The following is a 22,050-nucleotide window of genomic DNA, read 5'->3' as shown; positions in this document are numbered from 1 at the left end:
TACAGCAAACCTGTGAGGAAGGAAGAACAAATAGTTTTATCCATTGCTTCAGATGAATCTTTGGGGCTTAGCATGGCTGGGAGATTTCCCTGATGTTACCCAGATGGCTAGTGGCATGTCTCCTAACACCTGACCTCTCTGTCCTTTCTGTCACCCCAGGTAAAGCAGGATGTAAAAAAAAAAAAAAAAAAATACAAACTACAAGTATTCTTAGGATAATATGTGAAATAGAAGTTAAGCAAGAAAAAAAAATGGAGTAGGGCAGATATAACCATAGGAACATTGTTATTTACCCAGCAGAGTTTTGACTTCACTAAAAGTCTTGAATATACAAAATACATTTTAACTAGTGGTAAGACTGTTCTTTTTAGTGAATATCCTGAAAGAAGATAGATTCTATTTTACCTAAAACCCAAATCTTTCAAACAATTCTTACATCCACCCACAAGGCATCTTGATTAGTGTAGATCACGCAGGTTTTGGTGAGAATGTCTCCCCAGCCATTGGGCATTTCAGGATGGGAATGGTGCCTCAAAATCACATCATAAGTCATATCACTTTTAGTGCAGAGCCAGACACATATAATTGATGAAAAAATACCATTTACTTAGCTGAGGAATGAGTGGAGCTCTCACTATGGTCAGGAGGCACTACAGTGAAGGGTCAGGAATCAAAGGACCTCAGTCCCATTCCCAGCTTTGCCACTGAATTGGTCTGGCCCATCAGTTCACCTCTTTAGATGTCAATACCTTTCTGGAATGAAGGGGCTACATTATGTGGTTGTTCAGGCCCTCACAGTCTAAAGTCTGTGAAATCAGACTGGCTTTGGCCAGTGTGGTAGGCAATCGAACCAACAGATCTTTACTGGATGCTGGGCAATGGCTGCCTAGGTATAGTCCTGGCTGATGCGTTTAAGTGATGTGTCTAAACCAATAAAGATACAACTTATTTATTTGGAGCTTTCTCTGTTGTGATTTATTTATCCTCTTTCAATGAAGTGGGAGTCATGAATCTTACTCCTACCCTAGGACTGTTTCAGTTTGGCCTTAGCCAACTCAGTAACATGGACAGGCAGGTAGATCACAGGGGGATCGTTCTGACTCCTCTATGAAAGATCCTCTTGACCGTAGCTCATGGTTTTCCTCATGGTTTAAACTCAAACACTTTTATTTTACCTTTTAAATTAAAGAGAATGCCACAGAGCCACTGCCCAGAAGCCATTTGTAAAGAATCAGCCATACTCTCCCTTTTATCAAAAAGTACTCTGAGAATTCATGGGCTTAAGGTGAATAGGCTTCAGAGGGGACCCAAAAGACTACATGTTTAGAGTTGGAAATGATTCTAAAGCTAGTGTGGTCCAACCGTTTAGCTGTAATGGGCCAAAATTCATTTCCCTAAAGTTTCCATCCTCTGTTCCATTGACTCCTTACGGCTAGTCATTCAGGAAGTCAAATCCTGCATCTAAAACCTTCAAGCGTGGACAGAGCTGGCCTCACTCTCCTGCCCACTCTTTGAAGCTGATCCAGTTTTTCTGTCTGTCATAAATTATGGTATCCAGGCCTACTGTGACCTTCCAGTGAGAGGTGTTCAGGATGTTTCTCAAGCAATATAATGCCCATTAACGTGGCCTGATTTTGTGTGAGCATTTTCAATGGCTGCCATTGACTCACACTGTATGTGTCACTAACAAAACCTCCTCAGTCCTTCTCCACATGGTCTGCTGACAGGGCCCATCTCTGCCATATTGCATTTGTAAAATTGATGTTTGGGCCCATGTGTGAAATCCATCCCTGCTAAGAGGTAGGTAGTTATTGTGAATGTCAAAAATCTTGCAACTTTAAGCAGATCCCAAGAGATCCAGCAACCATGTCTTAAAGCCTAGTGCTTTGTTTTGAGATGGAAATATGCAGTCCTTACCCAGCTGGCCTGGAAGTGCCATCATTGAAGGAAGATAGGCCAGGACCAATGGATGGGTATATCTGTGGGTCCCAGGGGTTTTGTAGGTCCTTGTAACTTGGGGACACTTCAAGTAGGAGGTTTCCCTGATCCTGTTCCAATTCCGTCATCTGTCTTCAGTCCAACAGCAATTTGTAGAAGATGGATGTGAGACATGCAGAACAGCTGTGAAGCTGCCCTTCTGTGGCAGAAAACAGAGAAGCAAAAATATCAGATGCATGAGTCTTTGTGGCTGAGATTCGGGGAGAGGAGTGAGGATGGAGGAGCTAGAGACCAATGCTTGGTGGGAGGGAAGAAGCAAGGGAGGAGGACGGACAGCCTGCTGCAGAGTGGAGATGACAGGAACACATTTTTTTACTTTCCTTTTCTTGCTCTCATTTCTGGGTTTTATTAAGGGAAACACAAAGAGAAAATTGTGTTATTTGTTTAAAAAAATGTCAAAGTTCATTTCAAGATCGAGGAAAAGAAGCAGGAACATTACTGCCTGGAATGGCAATATCCTACTGAGGGCAGCCAAAGACTGGCATGGGACACACTTGAACTACACACTACCTTTACCTGGATTATTTTCATGTGAATCTCCCAGTGCTGTGTTGATATTCAGATCTCTCGACAGAGCTAGAGAACCAGGTGGCTCTCACTTTCTAGGGTGAAAGGGACATCCCAAACCAGCTGCCGGAATAGGAGGAAAGTCCAACAATGTAAATGTGGGTGTTCCTCCCTAGCCATAAAGCAAATTCTCCCCCTAGCCTGGCAAGGACAGCCCTAGGCAAGGAGGAGACTTGTCCAGGCTAACAAGAGTACCATCGAAAGCAGCACATTCTTTGGACCTTGCAATAGAATTATCTACATGCTCACTTTATCTTCCTGCTGGCCCATGAACTCCTTAAGAAAAGGTTCCAAGTCAGACTCCCCTGTGATTCTCCCAAGCATGGCACAATGCTTCACGTACAAAAGAGACTTCATGAATATTTGTTGACTCAGTACAAATGCCCTGATGTCATAGTCTATTTTATGCCCTAACTCAGTGGGCCGGAATGAACATGAATGGGCTTTGGAAATAGACAGGCCTAAGTTCAAATCCCAGCGCTGACATTAGTAAGCTGTTTAATCTTAAATTATTCAACCTCTCGTGTGTCAGTTTCTCTATTGGTACAAGAAGAAGAATGATATTCCTCCAGAGTTATTGTGACAGTTAATAGTGATGATGGCTGTGAAACATGTCATAATCTGAACAACTTAATGTTTAGACTCTGTAGGCCTCCCTCTACCATCCCCCTGAACGAGTGAATATAGTTTCTGAAGGGAAATCACCTTGGCTTTGCCCTGTTCTGCACAAACAGGAACCACGCCAGCATTCAGACAGAGTCCCTGTGCCTAGTGACAGCAGTTGTCACGATGTAACTGAGGGGTCTCTGTGCCTGGGACAGGCTATCCTCCGTGACTGGGCTCGTGGCATTGCAGGGCAGTTAAGAAGATGAGCCCTGGGGTCAGACAGACCTGGGGTTCTTTGTTGACCCTGTCGCTTATGATGGCCTCAGACAAGTTTCTTAATCTCTCCAAGCCTTGGTTTCCTCATTTGATAAACTGAGGAAATTATTGAGCTGTTTTTCTGTGTGTTTAAATAAAATAATAAATACAAAATACCTAGCACAATGCTAGGCACATCATAGGGATTCTGTGATTTGTAGCTGCTATTGTTACATCCTCATCGTTATTAGACAATAAGCAGCTCTAGGACCATGTTTTGTTTGCATCTGTGGTACCTAGCACTTGAATGTAGCTGTCCACAGAATGTAACTTGAATTAACCTAAACCGAACAGAATTAAAGACAGTGCTTGGTGTTGAGTGAGGCTCACGTGGTGTTTGGCTCTTGGTTCCACCCACAACTGAGATGGCATTTCTCCTGGAGCAATTCCACGTGTTCCCTAAGGAGTCCCCAGATTGCAGGCTTCCTACAGGAGCCCCTCACTCATGGGCTCTGGCAAACCCTATCTTTGACATCTGTGTGTGATACTTCACACCAAATATCAGAAACCTGAAAATAACGGAGGGAGGGTAGGCATGAACAGTGAACTCCCCCAGACATCAGGACAGGGGAAGTGACAAATCTGTGAAGAGGGGAGGTCTGTCAGCTCCTGGACCTGGCTCGTGAACCACCACATTGCAGTTACCACACAGTGAATGTACAAATGGATTAGGCAGAGCTCCTTGGGGACAATGCACAGGGAGCAGTTGGGAGCCTGGCTGAAGCCTTTTGCATCACTGGGGTGTCCTGTGCTGGCTACAACTGCTAGGAACAGGCCCCACAGGCATTAGCGCTGTGTTCAAACAGGTGCAGAGACCATCGCCATCAAGCCAGTAGCAAGACTCCAGCTTCCTACAGGTATTCTCAGGACAAGACTCTACCTGTGTCTTCACCCATCTAGGGCATTAAACCACAATGGGGACTGAGAACACCCCTGCCCCTAAACATATATCCATCCTCATTCTTCTGATGGATATGCCCTGTTTATTCCATTGTTAATTTATTTATATAATATATCTCACCTAGTTTCTAAAAAGGATTTGAGGTGACATACAAATACTACCAATAGGGAAAAGAATTTTCTTAAGTTAAAATTATATATTGAGAGCAGGAAAGTAAATCACAATCCCCCCCCAAATAATAACATGGGGCTAAATATTCGAATTGTGATAGAATGTTAAATGTCACTCTGTGTTTACAAGGTGAAACAGAGAAAAGTACAGCTTTAGGAAATTGTCACGATCTGATCAAACTGTGTATCCAACAATATTCATACATCTAGTTGGCTTCAGGAGAGGGTCTATAATAAAAGAACATATGTAACTCATGACAGTGGAGATCAGTTCTGTGACCTCATGAAGAGTGTTTAAATATTTTTACTTTTGTTTATTGACTGTATTTCACCTCCTGTGAAAAGAATTATAGTGAATTAAATCAAATGATACATACAAAAAGTTAATAAGGTAGAACTACAAACCCAGGAGGAGAGAAAACAGACAACATTAAATATGAGAGTTACCAGTTGTCTCTCTGAGGGCAGGAACTATCGTGATGATGACATGGTTTAATCTAACATAGTTCTAAGTGCATACTCAGCACTTGTTACGTGTGAACATTTGAATGAGCAAATGAATACTGTGGATGAGAGTTCCATTCGCCTTTGAGTTTCCTGGTGGCTCAGGCAAAAAGAGAAATAACCAGCCTACAGATATTTTTGCACCTGTATTAGAGTTGTAATTGTGAATTTGTTTGATTAAACAAAAAAGAAAATGTACGCTTAATCCTCATCCCTCTAAATTCTTGTGACCAAGGAGGCAAACAGTGAATCTTTCCATCGCACCTCTCAGCGTGGTGCCTTATGTAAAATAAATATTTGCTGCATGAATATATTAATGAGATCATTAAAGGAAAGGTTTTTTGTGCATCTAAGACATGATTCCAATTCCTCCTTTCTTAGCCATCAATAACTTATCCCCAATCCTTTTTTAACCTTACAGTTCAGAGGGGAAAAAAATTGTCAGGAGGGTACCAAAGATGACGGTATTCCAGGTGGACGACTTGACTTCAGCAAAGGCATAAAAGGGAGAAAGTCAAGATGAGTTAGAGAATCTCTGTGAACAGAAGGAAATGGGACAATGCCGGGAGGTTTAAATACTGGACTTGACGTTTATGACTCCACAGGCCATAGAGAGCCTTTGAAAATCTGGGATTATTAAATCTGGTATCAGTGTGGCTGATGAATTCGAAGAAAGAAGAGGGAGATAGAACAGATAAACTTAGTTGCTCTCATGTAAGTGAGAAATCCAAGGCCTGTCCCAGGGCAGGGACATTGAGAGGGATGAATGTAACAGCCAGATCAGAAATCAAGTCAAAAAGCTCAGCATCTGTTTAGTTGTGAAGTGAGAAGACAAGAAGAGGAAAAGGCATTAGAGGCTTGGGGAACTGTGTGGAGTAACAGGAATAGGAAGTGTGGGAGGAAAGCAGCAGGATGGGGCAAAGAAGAAGTTTGGTGACTTTTCAAAATGTTTTCCCATCCATTATCTCATTGATTTCATATGCAAGTGGAGTGAGCTCCGCCCTGAATGTCAGCTAAAAACTGCTCTGCCCCTGTTTACAGCTGCCAAGTCTCAATGAGCAAACCTATGCCTTGATCCTTCTGGTGGTACCAGGGCACCCACTGGCAGGTGCCCTGCCCTCTCCAGGCAGCCCCGAACCTTCGCCAGGGCTCAGCCACCCGTCCTGGCTCTGAGCCAGCAGCAGCTAAAAGCTGGGCAGTGCAAACACTGCGGCCTGCCATGCTTGCCAGGAACATGGATGGGTGTGCCCCAGAGTTCAGCCAGAGTCTCGGGGAACATCTGGGCAGGGTGGGGAGGGAGGAGCACAACCATTGGAGTTTCTTCAGCGCCTCATCTTTCTTCCCGCTGTGTAGCAGGCTCTGGTTTCACCACTGACTCACTTCCAGGCACAGGCAAGTGGTTTCACTCCAGGCTGCAACTTCTCCTGTGAGCAATGGGGCAGATAATATTCCTCACCTCCTTAGGACAGCAGGTGTTGATGAGAGGGCTCTGCATGCTCCTGGCTGAGCCTCAGTCGGATGGCACAAGAGATTGCAAACACTGACATAATCATCAAAAGTCAGTCCTGGTTGGGCTCCAGCATGAAATTGGTCTAGCCTCTCACCTCACAGATGAGGGACCTCCAGTCCATAGCCACCACCGCTCCACACTGTCAACTGTTGGTTTTCAGACACATATGTTGGGGCCTCTGATGGATCCCTACATCCCAAGGAAAATCCAAATTGCTCTGCACAAGCTGGCCCCACCCAACATTTCCAGCCTCCTCTCCCTCGCTCCCCTTCTCTCTTCTCTCCTCTCCACTCAACTCTAGGCATTCACGACTCCACACTACCCCCCACCCACCCCTGCACTGTGACTCAGACACTCCCCATCCATTTTCCTGGCACAGACCTGTGCTCTCTCCTGCCTTCAGGCAGAAGTCCCCTTCCCTTTCTTCTCTGCCCTGTTGAAGACCCACCTCTTGTGCCCTCGGACAGGTAATCAGCACCTCCTCTGCCCTGACAGGCTGTTTACCATTTGTCACAAGGTGTCCCCAGTTTTCCTTTAGCTACCTGCCTCTTTCACTGGAAAACACACAGACATGTGATTTGGGGAGCTTAGTGTCTTTAGAGTCTTTGACAGTCAGGAATGAAGAAGGAAAAAGGCAGATGATGATAGGGTTTACAAACCCAGGGTGCGGCGAGGTCTTCCTCCAGCCCCTGCTCTCTGCCCAGTTCCCCCTGATATATAACACACAGGTTATTAGGCATCCTTCCAGTTTCTTTAAGCATACCTCAAAAAACACAACACAAATATAGATCCTTTACTTCCCACTTTGTAACCCAGAACACAAACTTTTTTTTTTAGAGGCCCTTTAAAATCCTTCAAAGTTTCTCATATTCATCCTCCCTCTAGTCAAATCTTCAACTCCTAGTTTTAACTATCCATGAAACACATAACACCACACATATACTGTAAGTCGTTGTACAGGCGCATCTTGCATTTATAAATGAGTGAATTCCTGGGAAATCATGTAAAATCACATTTGCATTAAACTAGTCACATTTCCAGTGCATTGAGGGAGCATGTTGTTTAAAGATGCTCAGGAGTGAATCTTTTTACTGATGAGGAAATGGTTACTCTGCTACTCCCCACACTGTTGGTTCAGTTCAGATTTGCTGATACCTCATTTTTTAGAACCCAGCAATACAAATTTAAATGAGAGCAAGTTTCTCTGTCTGGTGAGTAAAAGGGTAAAATTTAGAGCCAGAACTGCTCCCACAGAAACCCCCTCAAACCCAAAACACAGGAAACTGATAGCCCTCCTTGACCCCACCTTTTCATCTATGGAGCCAGATTCTGTGGGTACATATGCAGCATCCTGGGGATTGGCAAGGTAGTTAGAAACTGATTCCTTGATTTCAGCTTGCAATGGCACCACCTAATGATTTTAAAGAAATTTTTTTTAGAGACAGAGTCTTACTCTGTTGCCCAGGCTGGAATACAGTGGCAAGATCATAGTTCACTATAACCTCCAGCTCATGAGCCCAAGTGATCCTCCTACCTCAGCCTCCCAAGAAGCTGGGACTTCAAGCATGTGCCACTATGCTCAGCTGGTTTCTTAACTTTTTGTAGAGATGAGGTCTTGCTATGTTGTCCAGGCTGGTCTCAAACTCCTGGCCTCAAGCAATCCTCCCACCTCAGCCTCCCAAAGCTCTGAGAGTACAGGCATAAGCCACCATACCAGCTGGCCATCTAGTGACTTTAACTGTCCAAGATTGTACATCAGGGGTCCATCATCTACAGCCATGGGCCAAATCCAACTGACTGCTTGTTTTTTACACAGCCTGCAGACTAAGAGTAGTTTTTACATTTTAAGATGGAAAGAAAAATATTTTGTGACATGTGAAAATTATATGAACAATTTACATTTCAGCATTCATAATAAAGTTTTGTTAGGACACAATCATGAGCCTTTGTTCAGTGACTGCTCTCACCCTACAGCAACACGGGGGAATAGTTGAAACTGCATAGTCAAAAGCCTAAAATATTTACTATCTGGCCCTTTACAGAAAAAGCTTGCCAAACCCTTTTCTAAAAGATATTACAAGACCCAAAGTAAATATCCAGATGAAACAGACATTTCTTTCAGCTTTGGGTGTTCATACCTGGCCAAATAGGATCTCAGTGGTGAGAGTTTTGTTTTTCTTGAAGAAAAGCATCGCTACCACGAACCAATGCTGAGAGAGTCCTCGTCTGCCTCAGAGGATCAAGCTAACCTTTCTCAGCTGCTCGTTCTTGGAGTTCAATATGGGCAGGTGTAGCGGGTCAGCCAACCACCTGGGAACGCTGCAGGTTCCATTACCCTCCTGCAGAACCACAGGTGTCCACAAGAGGGCAGCAGCTCTCCTGTTTGCTGTTCGCTGGTGGCCCTCCCAGCTTTGAAGGACTGCCAGCCCACCTGAGTGCTTTGCTGGCTGAGCCCCTACAGAACTTTCTCTAGCTGGATGGTCAAAAATGGAGCCATCTTACTCTGCAGAAAACCTATATAAGCCTTCCGGTCTCCAGCAGATAGTCCAACATCTTGGTGGCTTACCATCAAATCTGTTATTCTTGAAGTGTCAGCAATTTTTTTTAAAAGAGAGAAAAAAATTCTAGTTTCAGTCCCTTACTTCTTGTCAACTCCCAAATCCTTTTTTGCTATATTCTAACCCAGCACACTGCCCCAGTTTTTCAGCTGCTGTATCTCAGTTCTAACCCCATTCGTCTCTGTCCTGCCCTGCAGTGCTGGATCCGGGACCCTGCAAACCCCCCTCTGCTTTGCCTGGTGCCTCCATGATAGGCTCCGCCAGGTTAGGGTGGAGGGAGGAGGCATTTCCTTCCCTGAAGTTTGCTTCTTTGGGCTTCCTTACGCCTACCTGTTGTTCTGAGCGACACCTAGAAACGCTTCTTCATCCCGGTAGCAGCACCCCCTGATAGCAGCTGAAGCCAGCTGGCATCTTCCCCAGCTCATGCAGAGCTAGCTGCCCCGTGCCCATCTCAAAGACACTCGCATCAGCTGCTAGCGCTCCGTCCTCGGAGGTCTGGGTCCTGGGTCCTCCAGGCCTCTCCTCCAAGGCTCGAATTTTTATAAAGCCAACCTCTTCCTTCCCCACTGGCTCCACGTCATTCCGACAGCCCTATGGGTGGTAGGGCCCTTGGCAATTGCTCCACTTACGGCGAACAAGTGTTCTCTTCCTGCATTTTCAGTTATGCCTCATCTATTTCTTCTGTTAAGTTTTCTCTAATCAAATAACTGGGGGTGGCTTCGCTTTGCTAACTGAACTCTGACTGACAGATACCTTTTCTCAGGTCTAAAACCAATAAGAGATTTAATTGTGACCATTGGGTCGGAGATCCTCCAAAAGTCCACCTGAAAAATTAAGTCTACAAATGCCCACTGTGCATCTACACGTGAACGACACTGGCTTGAAGCTGAGAAATGGGCACCGCTGATCAGCTCAGGTCCCCTGTTCCGGGGACCTCCACCCTGACGTCTGACCCTGGTTCTTTGCCTTGCCCTGCAGGGCAGCTCTGTGACTGGTGCTTTGGACTGGTAAGGAATGCAGGCCAACTGGCTGCCTCCCTCCTCAACACGTGTTGCTCCTTGTTCCTTTAGCGACTGTCACCTAGCCCCCGACCCCCGACAGTTGCACCATCCAGACAAAGGAACACAGCAAAATAACGGTATAATACCTTGCACCCCACAGCGGCCTGGTGAAAGGGGCAACCTCACCGATCTTATTGAAAGGCAGCAACCCTCATTCTCAAGCACGATTCTTTGTAGACAACACCCACCTGGGGAATGAAGAAAGACGCCACCTTGGACACAGAGAAGCGGGCGCAGAACTTATCTCCGCCACAGCTTAGCTTGACTAAAAAGGCCCAGCAGCAGATTTGGGTCTGCCCAAGGGAAAGAGTGGGACAGGAGGGCAGGCAGGGGCCGAGGAGGGAGAAAAGGAGGCCATCGTGTCTCTGCTGAAAACAAAGCTGGACTCTTCGCAGACCAGCCAAGCCCGTCAAAGCCCTCTCTTCAGGAGCCACTGAAATGACAGATTGTGCTGGTTATAGCATTTAAAAAACAGAACCCCCTCAGCCGTCATCACTGGAAAACACAGACTCAACCAAATTATCTGGGATTCCTTTTCATGGAGCTTTGCCCCGCCTTTGCCAGAATGCCCCCACCAAGGCTCCAGCAGCACGGGGACGTTGCTGTGAACTTGAGCGCACCCTGCTGGCAAGTGGCTGCAAAGACACAAGGGCCGTCTTTTCCTGCCACATCCTCATGCCACCTGTGTGCACAGCAGCTTTGAACCTGAAAGCTGCTTTGCCCAAATTTTTGTCCTCTTTCCACACTTTTGTGGTGTCAAACAGACTTCCGCATCCTCATCTCCCTTTTCTTTTCGATTTTTCTGTCCAGTTCTTTCTCCATGTGGCCCCTGGCCTCCTGAACCCCACCACAATTCCCTTTTTAAGACTATCTGCCGAACCCAGCCAAGGCTTGGCTCCTCAAAAGACCATGAGCAGCTCTTGGATCATTAATGGAAGTGATTGCGTTTATTGGAGAGGTGGGTGTTGGGGCAGGGATGGGTAAGGGGAAGAGATTCTCTCCCAACCCTCAGGGTTTCTGGTTTTAGACGCCTAGAAGAAGAGAACCAACCATGGGGAATCAAGCAATTACAATTTGCAATTTGTAATTTCTTAATTACATTGAGAAAAACATCCCAGACCCACTCTTGCAGCTGACCTCAGGCTACGCATGCCTTGGACCAGAATAGCTAACTAGTCAACCCCTTTCACCTCTTCTGGGGCTGTGGACTATGGCTCTGAAGAGGTATGTGTCTGGGTAAACGCAGCCCACACATATACCACTTAGGTATGGATTCCTTTCTCAAGAATTTACTTCATTTCCTAATGAACATTAAGAATTCAAATTCCTTGATTTAGTCCCTGATATGGTTTGGATCTGTTTCCCCAACCAAATCTCATGTCAAATTATAATCCCCAATGTTGGTGGTGGAGCTTGGTGGGAGGTGACTGGTCCATGGGGACAGACTTCTCATGAATGGTGTAGTGCCGTCCTCTTCATACTGTTCTTGCAATAGTGAGTGAGTTCTCATAAAACCTGGGCATTTAAAAGTGTGTGGCACCTCCTCCTACCCCTCTCTCTCTTGCTCCTACTCTGGACATGTGAAGTACTTGCTCCCCCTTCACCTTGTGCCATGATTGTAAGCTTCCTGAGGCCTCCCCAGAAGCTGAGCAGATGCCAGCATCATGATTCCTGTACAGGCTGAAGAACCATGAGCCAATTAAATTTCTTTTCTTTATAAATTACTGTCTCAGGTATTTCTTTATAGCCACTCAAGAACAGACTAATGCAGTTCCCTCTCAAGAAGGTTTGAGAGGATGCAAATAATTCTCAAGCACCCTTCTTCACTTGAGCTGTCAAGTGCACAGTGCAGGTGTGTGAGGAGCCCAAATCAAAGCCAGATGGACACAGCTGGGGCTGAGAGGGTAGGAATTATTCTAGAGGCTTCTCTCCCCAGCTCCTGTTCCAGTGTCCACTAACAAGGAAATCACTTGGAAACCTGGATATTAGACAACTGCCTTCCCGTCATACTGCCCTATTTCCAGGATGGCAGATATAAGGTCTTCATGCCATTCCCATCCCCACCACACACACACACACACACACACACACACACACACACACACATCAAAGATCAATTCATTGATCATAGCAGTGAACTGAGATGCAGTTCAAATTCCTGCTCCACAGGAATTGGAAAACAGCCACTTCAAATCAGAACTAGCCACACTTCCGGCTAGTTCATGCCTATTTTAAAGTTAGAATCTTCAAAACACCAATATGTGGTTGATTGTTGTCTGAAATATTCACTATTCCAAATCTGAGCTCAAAGTCAGCTCTGCTATGGCCTTGTAAAAATCTCAAGTTCCTCTCCATCTCCTCTTTTTTATATATAAATTTGAATATCTGTGGTCCTTTGGTGTGTTTTTGATCACGGTTCCACCTCAGTGCCTTTGCACATCTTCCCTTCATCCTGTTCCCTCTTCTCCCAGATGCCTCCATGCCTCCTGCCTTCACTCTTTGGGTGTCATTCTACCACTGCCCTATCAGAGAAAGTGTTCCTGGATCTCTCTAGATAAGCCCATACCCTCCACCTCCATCTCCAAGTTGTCTTCTCACCTGGTGTTTCCTTCATAGCATGAATCGCCATCAAACCTATTATACGGTTATCAAAGAGTTGATTTTCTGTTTCCCCTGCTAGAAGGCAAGTTCTTTGAGAGCCTTATCTTGTGGTTTGCTTGTTGCTGATTCCACAATGCCTACAGCAGGCCATCAATAAATGCATGCTTAATGGATGAATGAATACGTGGGTAAATAAACAAAGGGAGAAGTTTGGAAAGCGGGAAACTTTTGCCTCACTCTTCAAGGGAAACACCTGCCCTCTGCACAGAAGAACTTGCAACAGAGGCAAGGTACAAAAAGCGGACAACCTCCGAGTGAGGTCTTCCCCACACAGCATTACTATTAACCTCGAGCAAATTCATAGTCATGATTTAACTGTGAATGCAAACATCCCTATTACCTTTTACTGATATAAACACAAAAATGTACAGCATATACTAACATACAAAACATACTTCCTCAACACATATAAAATGCCTTGCTAACCCAGACTAATTGGACATAAGGCAAAAGTGAATTACTGGAAAGTCTAGACTGTTAGATTTTGTGATAGAATACACTTTTATTACTTTCAAATTCAGGGCACCCTCCTTAGTCAACACTCAGACACTTATTATCTCTTTAATTCAATTCAACTGCCAAGAAAAGCCACAAACCCAGAAATAATCAAGAAGTCCTTCAGGCATCAGCAGCAATGACAGTATCCAAAAATAGTCCAAAAGGGAAATCTGCTGAGATTCAGTTATTTTGCTAACCAAAAGAAAGTGCTCCTCCCATTGACTGTTCGATGCCTACACAAGCAGAACTTTGCCAGCACCCGAGTCAAAACACAAAAGAGGAAATAGGTACAATAATGACAGTAACAATAAGCACAATATTAACAAATAATATTTATTGAGCACTTAGTACCTGACCCTATTGCAGTTGCTTTACGTGTATTATACATAATCTATGTAACGACCATATCAGGTATGTGCTATTATTGTGCCCCTTTTACAGACAATGATACGGAGGTACAGAGAACACAATAATGAAGGGAGAAATTAAAAAAAAAGAACAAGGAACAATCAGGTAGACAGCTATGGCCTGTGGCTAGGGAAGTAGAAATTATAACTTAGATTGCAAATGTTCTGTCAATCAAAGGAGATGATGATGGAGCACAGAGTGACCAAGAGGGAAGGCAAGTGGCATACACCAACTATATGAAGCCCAGTGCAGGGTATTCAGTGCTAGGGCTCCTCTGTGACTCTGGGGAGTTCCTCAGTCGGCCCTCCCCCCGTAAAACCTCCACAGTGATTACAAAGACTATAGAATACTCAATTTCTTTGAATTTGCATAAACCAGGTATCCAGAATACGACTTGCCTAGAATGCCTAGTCCAGATGTGTTGACAGCTCAAGTTATTGCAGGACCGGGCTAAATGTTTGGATTGTTATAGCCGGCCCATTTATTTTTTTGCAAAGAATAACTTTAAAATAACTTGAATGTTACTTGGCCTCAAGTGGTTTAAACAATCTCCCCATAACTTTGTTCTCACTATTCTCTTGCACTTTTTTCTTTTTTCAGTGGAAATATGGATTTCAAATTGGAACATTGTCATATGATCACCAATTCTGAATGCAGTAGACCCCAGACTTATGCATGTGTGTATTTCTCTTTCAAATCTGGACCATCCACAATCCTTTGGCAACAGCTGCTATCTGGTGTGCAAGCAGGAACTACACACGAAGGTGAGCTTCTCCACTGCCCTGGGGCCACCCAGGGCAGGGGCTGGCTGGTAATTTGGAGGTTTAGGTGGATAAGCGGTGTTTTCCACTCATATGTGAAATCTGTCAGCTCTCAGCCTGGAATTGTAAGCAGAACAAGTGAAACTTCCTAGGCTGCAGCAGCTCTTTCCAAGCTGCTCCCACAGAGCAGAATGGGATGCACTGGCTGAGATTCCTGGAGTGTCCTAAACAGCCCCTGAAAGAACCCCTCTTAGCCCAGCCCATGTCTGGTCCGCGGTGTGTTGAACATTCTTACCTGAGACTGAGTTTTCCCTCCAGGTTTCACTGAGTAATTTGTAAGGCAGCTCTCAGGAATTATCTCCATTCCCAAATCCATCTCAGTTGTTTTTCTAACTGCTAGTATGGCCCTGAAGTACCTCATAGAAGCCAAGCCGCTGATTCACGCATGCCCCAGGCCCCAGCAGCACTTCTGCCTCCAGGCAGACCCCAAGCCTAAAATGTACTCATGAGATCTTGGAGGACACATTTCCGTGGTAAGTATGTATCCCTAACTGCTCCAGGAACCCAGCTCAGCCTCATCTGTTTCACAGGGTGCTGCAGGGAGTCCCCTCTCCAATCGCTAGCCAGGATTTCCGGGGTGTCGTCCCACCATCTCTGTCCCCAGCAGAGCTAAATCTAGGCATGGATATTCAAAGTCTTGGTTACCTCATGATCGTTGTCTGAAATATTCACTATATGCACTTAAATACAGAAACTGACGTTTTCCAGACATTTGTCTTCCCTTTTTAAGTGTCAGCGACCTTAAGAAACGGAACTCGGTGCACCTGCTTTTTCTTTGTGGGTGGCGAGCAGAGACCAGAGACTCGACCTTGCTCCCTGGAGGCTGCTGCCTCCACAGGGACACCCAAATTATTCCAACCTCCACAAGGCAAAGCTAAACGAAGTCTTGTATTCAGCCTTTGTTCAAAGATCATGCTCGTGAGGTTTTGCATCATTCCAGCACTTTTGCATATTATGCAGTTCACACAAAGTGAACAATGGTTAAACTTTCAGGAGTAGAGCTTAGAGTAAATGTTTTCCCTTCCATTCACTTTTCTGTGGACACTTTTTTTTAAAAAAAACACCCTTGCATTACTGTTAGAAAGAACATCTTTCTTCAGTAAAAACATATAGATTGTAGTTTTGACAGGAACTGAGTTCCTGCATGTTTTGAAGTTTTAAAATATTTTAATGGCTTATTCCAAGTTTGTGTTATTTAAAAGATGATACTTACATTTAGCAAATTGACTGACTTACTCTAAAGATCCACGATTCAGCTTTGTGCCTGTCTGTTTTCAGACTTGTCCACCTGGGAGGGAGGAATGGCCTCATCTCTCCCCTTCCTGGCTGTCAGTCACCAGCAGGGCCCAAGCACACAGATCCCAGACTTGGCATGGTCCTTTCAATAAGCTCCCTGTGGGAAATTTTATAAGTTGCTGTTTTTCTTCACCCTGAGAGATGCACAAAGGCCAGACACAGTCATGATGATTTTGCAGGTGAGAAAACCCAGCTACTGGGAGTTCAGTCCAGTGGATTTCCCAGTTACTGGAAGTACTGACCGCAGGTTTCATGTTGGGTCTTTTAAGACTGATCCCCTGGGCTAAAATCATCTGATAGACTTCCTAAACTGCCTTTAGAGTCGTCATGGGTAACTTCCATTAGCCCTCCGGGAGGGGAATTAAAAACATATTTTTAAAATTCTCACAAGTGATTCACCTTCCAAAATGAAGTCACCCAAATCGATTGCAAGATAAGCTTGACAACAATTAAACTTGTTTCCTTTCGAGTCAATTTTGCACTAGCAAAAATCTCACCTTTATAGTGCTTAAAGAAATTAATGGGATTCTGCAGCCATCCTGTGTGTTTCTGGGAAAGAAGCAAGGGAGCCAACCACTGAGGTAAAAGACCCTGTTGCCCCATCCACCTAAACCACTCTGCGCTGCTCTGTCTATGGGGTAGCCATTCTTTATTCCTTTACTTTTCGAATAAACTTGCTTTCACACAAAAATAAGTAAATAAATAAAACCACTTCCACTTCCACACTTAATTCCTCCCATCCCACTGTAATTGCTGACCACACCCACCAGTCCATTTAGTTACCAATGGTCTCTGGTACTTTCTGTCATCCCAGTGGTACAAGACTGCTTAGTGCCAGCAAACTTGGCCAAGGAAAGCAGAAATTTCAGGTCTGTGCAACGGGTGCTTCCAGGTAGACACAGGTGTGGAGGAAGCAAAGGACAATTCCTCTAAGTAAGACCTAACCTGGTTGCTTTCCAATCATTCCAAAGTGGCATCGAAGGAGGCCCTCAAAGGAAGTGGTCGTGTCCTAGTGTTCTTAAAACCTGGCTTTGCCTGTAGCCCCTTGCCTTATAATCCCCATATACTTGGTATTATATCCCCATTCTTCATCTGTCCTGCATATCTCTAATGAGCCAGATTTTATGTCTATATTAGGCAAGGATTTCTCATTTGGAGGCTTTCCTTTTAAATTGTGTTGTGAATGTCATTGCTTTTCTCTCTCTCTCTCTCTCTCTCTCTCTCTCTCTCTCTCTCTCTCTCTCTCTGAGTTTTGCTTTTGTTGCCCAGGCTGGAGTACAATGGCATGATCTCGGCTCAAGCGATTCTCCTGCCTCAGCCTCCCAAGTAGCTGGGATTACAGGCATGTGCCACCACGCCCGGCTAATTTTTGTATTTTTAGTAGAGACGGGGTTTCTCCATGTTGGTCAGGCTGGTCTGGAACTCCCGACCTCAGGCGATCGGCCCTCCTCAGCCTCCCAAAGAGCTGGGAATACAGGCGTGAGCCACCGCGCCCGGCCAGTCATTGCTTCTTAAAACGTTTTCTTTCTGTAGGTTCATAATACTGCACAAATAACCGGTACAAAACACCATCATAAAACATTTTAAAACATGAGCCTACGAGACCATTGTCAGGGTGCGGCAGCATTTCAAGGAAGAAAATCACCAGCTGGATTCCTTCTATTAGCTTAAAGGTAGGGCTTGTGCACACACTAACACTAACAGTTAATAATACTAAATACAACTACGGAATAAATGAGTGTTTCTGCATTTGAGCTGGACAACAAACCAATAAATGGGTTAGGGCCTGTCGCTCACATTTGACGGGCGAGGACCCTGAGCCTGGCTACCTCGCTGCTCCCCCGGGACCGCAGGCTGCCTGGGCCGGGGGCGCGCGGAGGGCGGGCGCAGCGGGCAGAGCTCTCGGGGGCGCCCCGCGCGCGCGGCGTTAGCTAATCTTCTCAGGGCCTGCGGCGGCGCTTTCTCCGCCAAACCGCAGGGAGGGACGGCCCGGGATGGGAGGGGGCTGGGAAAGGTTTGTTGTTGCTTTTTCTGAATTAAAAGAAAACTGGGACTAAAGCAAGGAAGAGAACGAAGTTCAAGGGAGAATCTGGCAAGTCACCTAGGGCAGCCGCTGGACCGCCGCCAGAGCGCTCTCGGAGAGGGCGAGGCCGCCGAGCGTGTGATGAGCGCCTAGTGAGTATTCACTGTGCATGATAGATGACTGGCCTGGAATCCTTCCACGCCACAAATTTGTTCCTCTATACACCCAGGCAACCAAAAAGCCAAAAGAGATGGGGGGTTGGGGAGGGGGTTTCTCCCGGCTGCCGGCCCCCGCAGCCTCAGACGCTCCCAGCCCCGCCCCCCATTGTCTTTGACTCTGCTCCCTCCTTGGCCTCCCTCGGCCCCCGCCTGGCCCTGGAAGCAGAGCTGAGTTTCCCCTCTCTCAGTGTGCGCACTCGCAGCCCCGGTCCAAGCCCAGCCTCTCCAGGCAGGGATTAGTGCAAGCGTCCGTTGGCTGCAAGGATCGAGGACGGCCTCTCTACCTCCCTGCCTCCCTACCTCCCTGCCTTCAGCACCGTCCCCTCTGCGGCCCCCCTGACCCAGCCATCCACAGCACAGCTGCCAGAATCGCCTTTCCGTTCCACGGTTTTGATCATGTAACATCCCCACTTGGAAGACCGGAGTGAGTCCCAGCGGCCTCATATGTCAGATCTCAGTTTCTAACCATGAGCATTACGGTCCTCCCCGATGGCCCCCCGTCTTGCCTGCCCTGTCTCACTGGCCTTCTCTCCAAAATCTTCCAGTGCAAAACTTCTGGTCAGATTATGCAGAACTTTATAGCCTCTGCCTCCCCTACCCCAGCATGCCGTCATTCCACAAGTATTTATTGAGCATCTACAAGGTTCCAGGCACTGAACTGTGAGCTGCAAATAAAAAAGAACAACAACAACAAAAATCATCCTGCCTTTAAAGACTGTACTGTCAAGTGAGGAAAACAGAAACAAGGAAATTTTCTGGCTCCAGTTTGTCACTAAAACAACACAGTTCACATCTCAATCTGAGTACAGCTATGTAAATAAACGAATAAAAAGGTCGTGCACAGATAAAAGACTGAAATGAAATATACCAACATAGCTATCCAGGTATCCCTGGGCAGCTGCATAGAGGAATTAGGGTAACTGTTTCCTTCCTTTTTTTTTTTTTTTTGTTTGTTTGTTTGTTTTTGAGACAGAGTCTGGCTCCATCTCACAGGCTGGACTGCGATGGTGCAATCTTGGCTCACTGCAACCTCTGCCTCCCAGGTTCAAGTGATTCTCCTGCCTCAGCCTCCTGAGGAGCTGGGATCACAAGAGTGCACCATTATGCCCAGTTAATTTTTGAATTTTTAGTACAGACAAGATTTCACTATGTTGGCCAGGCTGGTCTTGAACTCCTGACCTCAGGTGACCCGCCAGCCTCAGCCTCCCAAAGTGCTGGTATGACAGATGTGAGCCACCATGCCCAGCCTGCTTCCTTACTTCTTCTTTTAGGTAGTTTCTAAAATTTTGACCAGGCATTAATTTTTATGATTAAAAGCAAACTGTTTTGTGTCATTTCTTATTTTTTTCTCATTAAAAAAGCAATGTCTTTTTTAAAGAAAATTTTGAAACTACAAAATACATTAACAAGAAAATAAAAACATTCCCAATCTCAATATAGTGCATAAAATATCAACATTTTATTTGATTAGTACCTAAGTATTAACATGCCTTTTTTTAAAATTGGGCTCCTGTTATACACAATACGCCATAACATTTCTACTTAACATATGATAAATAATTTTCCATGGTGATGAAATGTTCTATGGCATCATTTTTCATGTCTTCACAATATCCAACATGAATGAACCATAAATCGGTTCAATCAATTCTTGTACACACATCATTGTGCCTCTCCCTAAAGTGAAAGAAAATTGTGGAGACTGAAAATAGGCTTTTGACTCATTCAGACCTGGATTCAAATCCTGTCTATACCACCTGTTGGATATAATTTGAAGCACATTTGCTAAATTTTTCTAGATCTCATTTTTCTCCCACATAGATAAAGTGATAATAAATCTTCCTTATGGGGTTACTGTGAAAGCAAAATTATATTGATAAATTGTTTTGGTCATGCCTAGACATAGAGCTCAATGAATAGCAATTGATAGCCCTGATTATTTTCTTAGAATGCATTTCTAAAAGTAGAACTTTTGGGTGAAAGTGTTTAACCATTTTGAAATTTCCTGAGGCATACTGCACTATAATAAGGAGTGTACAAATGTCACTAAAAGGAAGGAGTCAGGAAGAAGTATTTTTTAAAAATTAATCTTGTTTTGGGCCTTGTGTACCCAGTGCAATAATGGGGTCACTCAGTAAAACGGATGTGAAGCAATACGGTCTCTAATCTCCAGTTGTTAGAACCTGGCTGTTCACCAGCCTTCTCTCCACCAGCATTAGTGCCTCCTGCTTCTAAAAGTCTTACTCAGTTGAGTCTTCCCAGATTCTCTAGAGCTTACCCCAGGGAAGCCCTCTTTAAGACCCTTCTCTACTGAAGACTTCAGGTGTGTCTTCACTTTGCACTGCTCGAGACTTCTGCAGTCTCTGTAACATGCTCATGCCAACTCCTCCATCAGACTGCAAACTCCTGAAGTCCAAGGACCAAGCTACATTATAAAAATGAAATTGCTTTTGATTCTTTGACTAAGCAAGTGCTATCTGGGTAGAATGAATGTCCCCAGATTCCAAGTATTCAGGAAGATCTAAGACCTGAACGTAGCTACTATATACAGAATCTACTATAAAGGTGAGAAAATCTGGATTCTGGGAGGGGAACATGCCCTTCCCAAGAGCACGCATCAAGCAATGGCACCTCATTCCTGTCTCTCCACCTTCTTGCTATCACCTCCAGCTGCCTCCCACCAGTTTGCATGTTTTATTGCTCAATCTAAGCCCTGTGTTATCCAGTACACTATCTCAATTTGAAAAATCTTGCCCTCGACTCTTGCTTTAGTGCAGCCTACTGCCCTACTATCATCCAGATCATTTGTGCATTTGAACGTCACACTCCCACCCACCACCCTTCCTTGAACTGGGGGAGATAACAGAATCTGTGCCCACCCCAGCATTCCTGCACATCCTGAACATGAAAGCAGTTGTGAAACATGCGGAATCCTCCCCGATTCATTTCTTTTTACCTTACATCCCTTCCACTTTGATGTCAGTAGAATATTTGAAAGAAAAGAATCTAACGTGACCTACTACCCTGGAATGCCAAGAAAAACAATTACCAGGGCAATGGAGCTCAGGGAGCAGCCGGTGGACGTGAATGAGTGGGGTAAAAATGGTTTGTTTTCTGAACTCGTTCCACCTCGGGGTTGACGAGCAGGTCTTTTGCTGGAGGCTGTCCAGAGCTCCCCACTTACCGAATCTCAGTGACCCACAATCCACTCCTAAAAGGGAGAGGCTCTTTTCCCTCAGTTCCCTCCGGCTCTTAGCATGGCTCAGTAAGAGCCCCAGAAGTTTCCCAGAAGTAAAGTAGATTTGAAAACACTTAAAATTGTAAGGATGGGTGGTGGAGTCAAGTGAGAAGTGACTGGAATACAAAGGAGGATCTGCCTTCTTCCCAGGACGGCCACAGAGTGATGCTAAATTGCCTTAGGGAGCTAGTGAATGCCACAGGGAGCTCAGTTCTATCCTGCCCAGACACCCAGAGCCTATGACCACCAACGTCTCCCCAGTTGTAGTGATTATCACAACTGGGCCCTTTTGTGCAGCAGGCTGGTGCTGTGGGGGATGAAGATCAATGCGGGCTTTGGAGAGGGCTATTTGGTGGTGCATCAGAATTTGGCCCTTACCATGGCCAAGAAGGCCAGTCTTAATGTGGCCCTTTCTCCCCTCCCTCTCTTCCTCTTGCAGCAGGCAGGGGTCACGGACACTTCCTTCTTTACAAGCTACTTTCTGCCACAGGGCATTTACACTTGCTGTTACCCCTGTCTATATGGCATGCTGTACACAGCACCACAAGTATGTACCAATCAACCTGCGAAACATATGATGGACTTATTACTGGTACTACCTGTCCTGCCTGCGGGCATTACTACACACACACACATACACATGCACACCCCTGGCATCTCTGAGTGGATCTGCTGTATCTCAGCATTACTAGCCTCT

Source organism: Saimiri boliviensis, chromosome 19 (assembly GCF_048565385.1).
Source record: "Saimiri boliviensis isolate mSaiBol1 chromosome 19, mSaiBol1.pri, whole genome shotgun sequence".
In the NCBI taxonomy this organism is placed as follows: domain Eukaryota; kingdom Metazoa; phylum Chordata; class Mammalia; order Primates; family Cebidae; genus Saimiri; species Saimiri boliviensis.
This window is presented reverse-complemented; position numbering follows the sequence as displayed.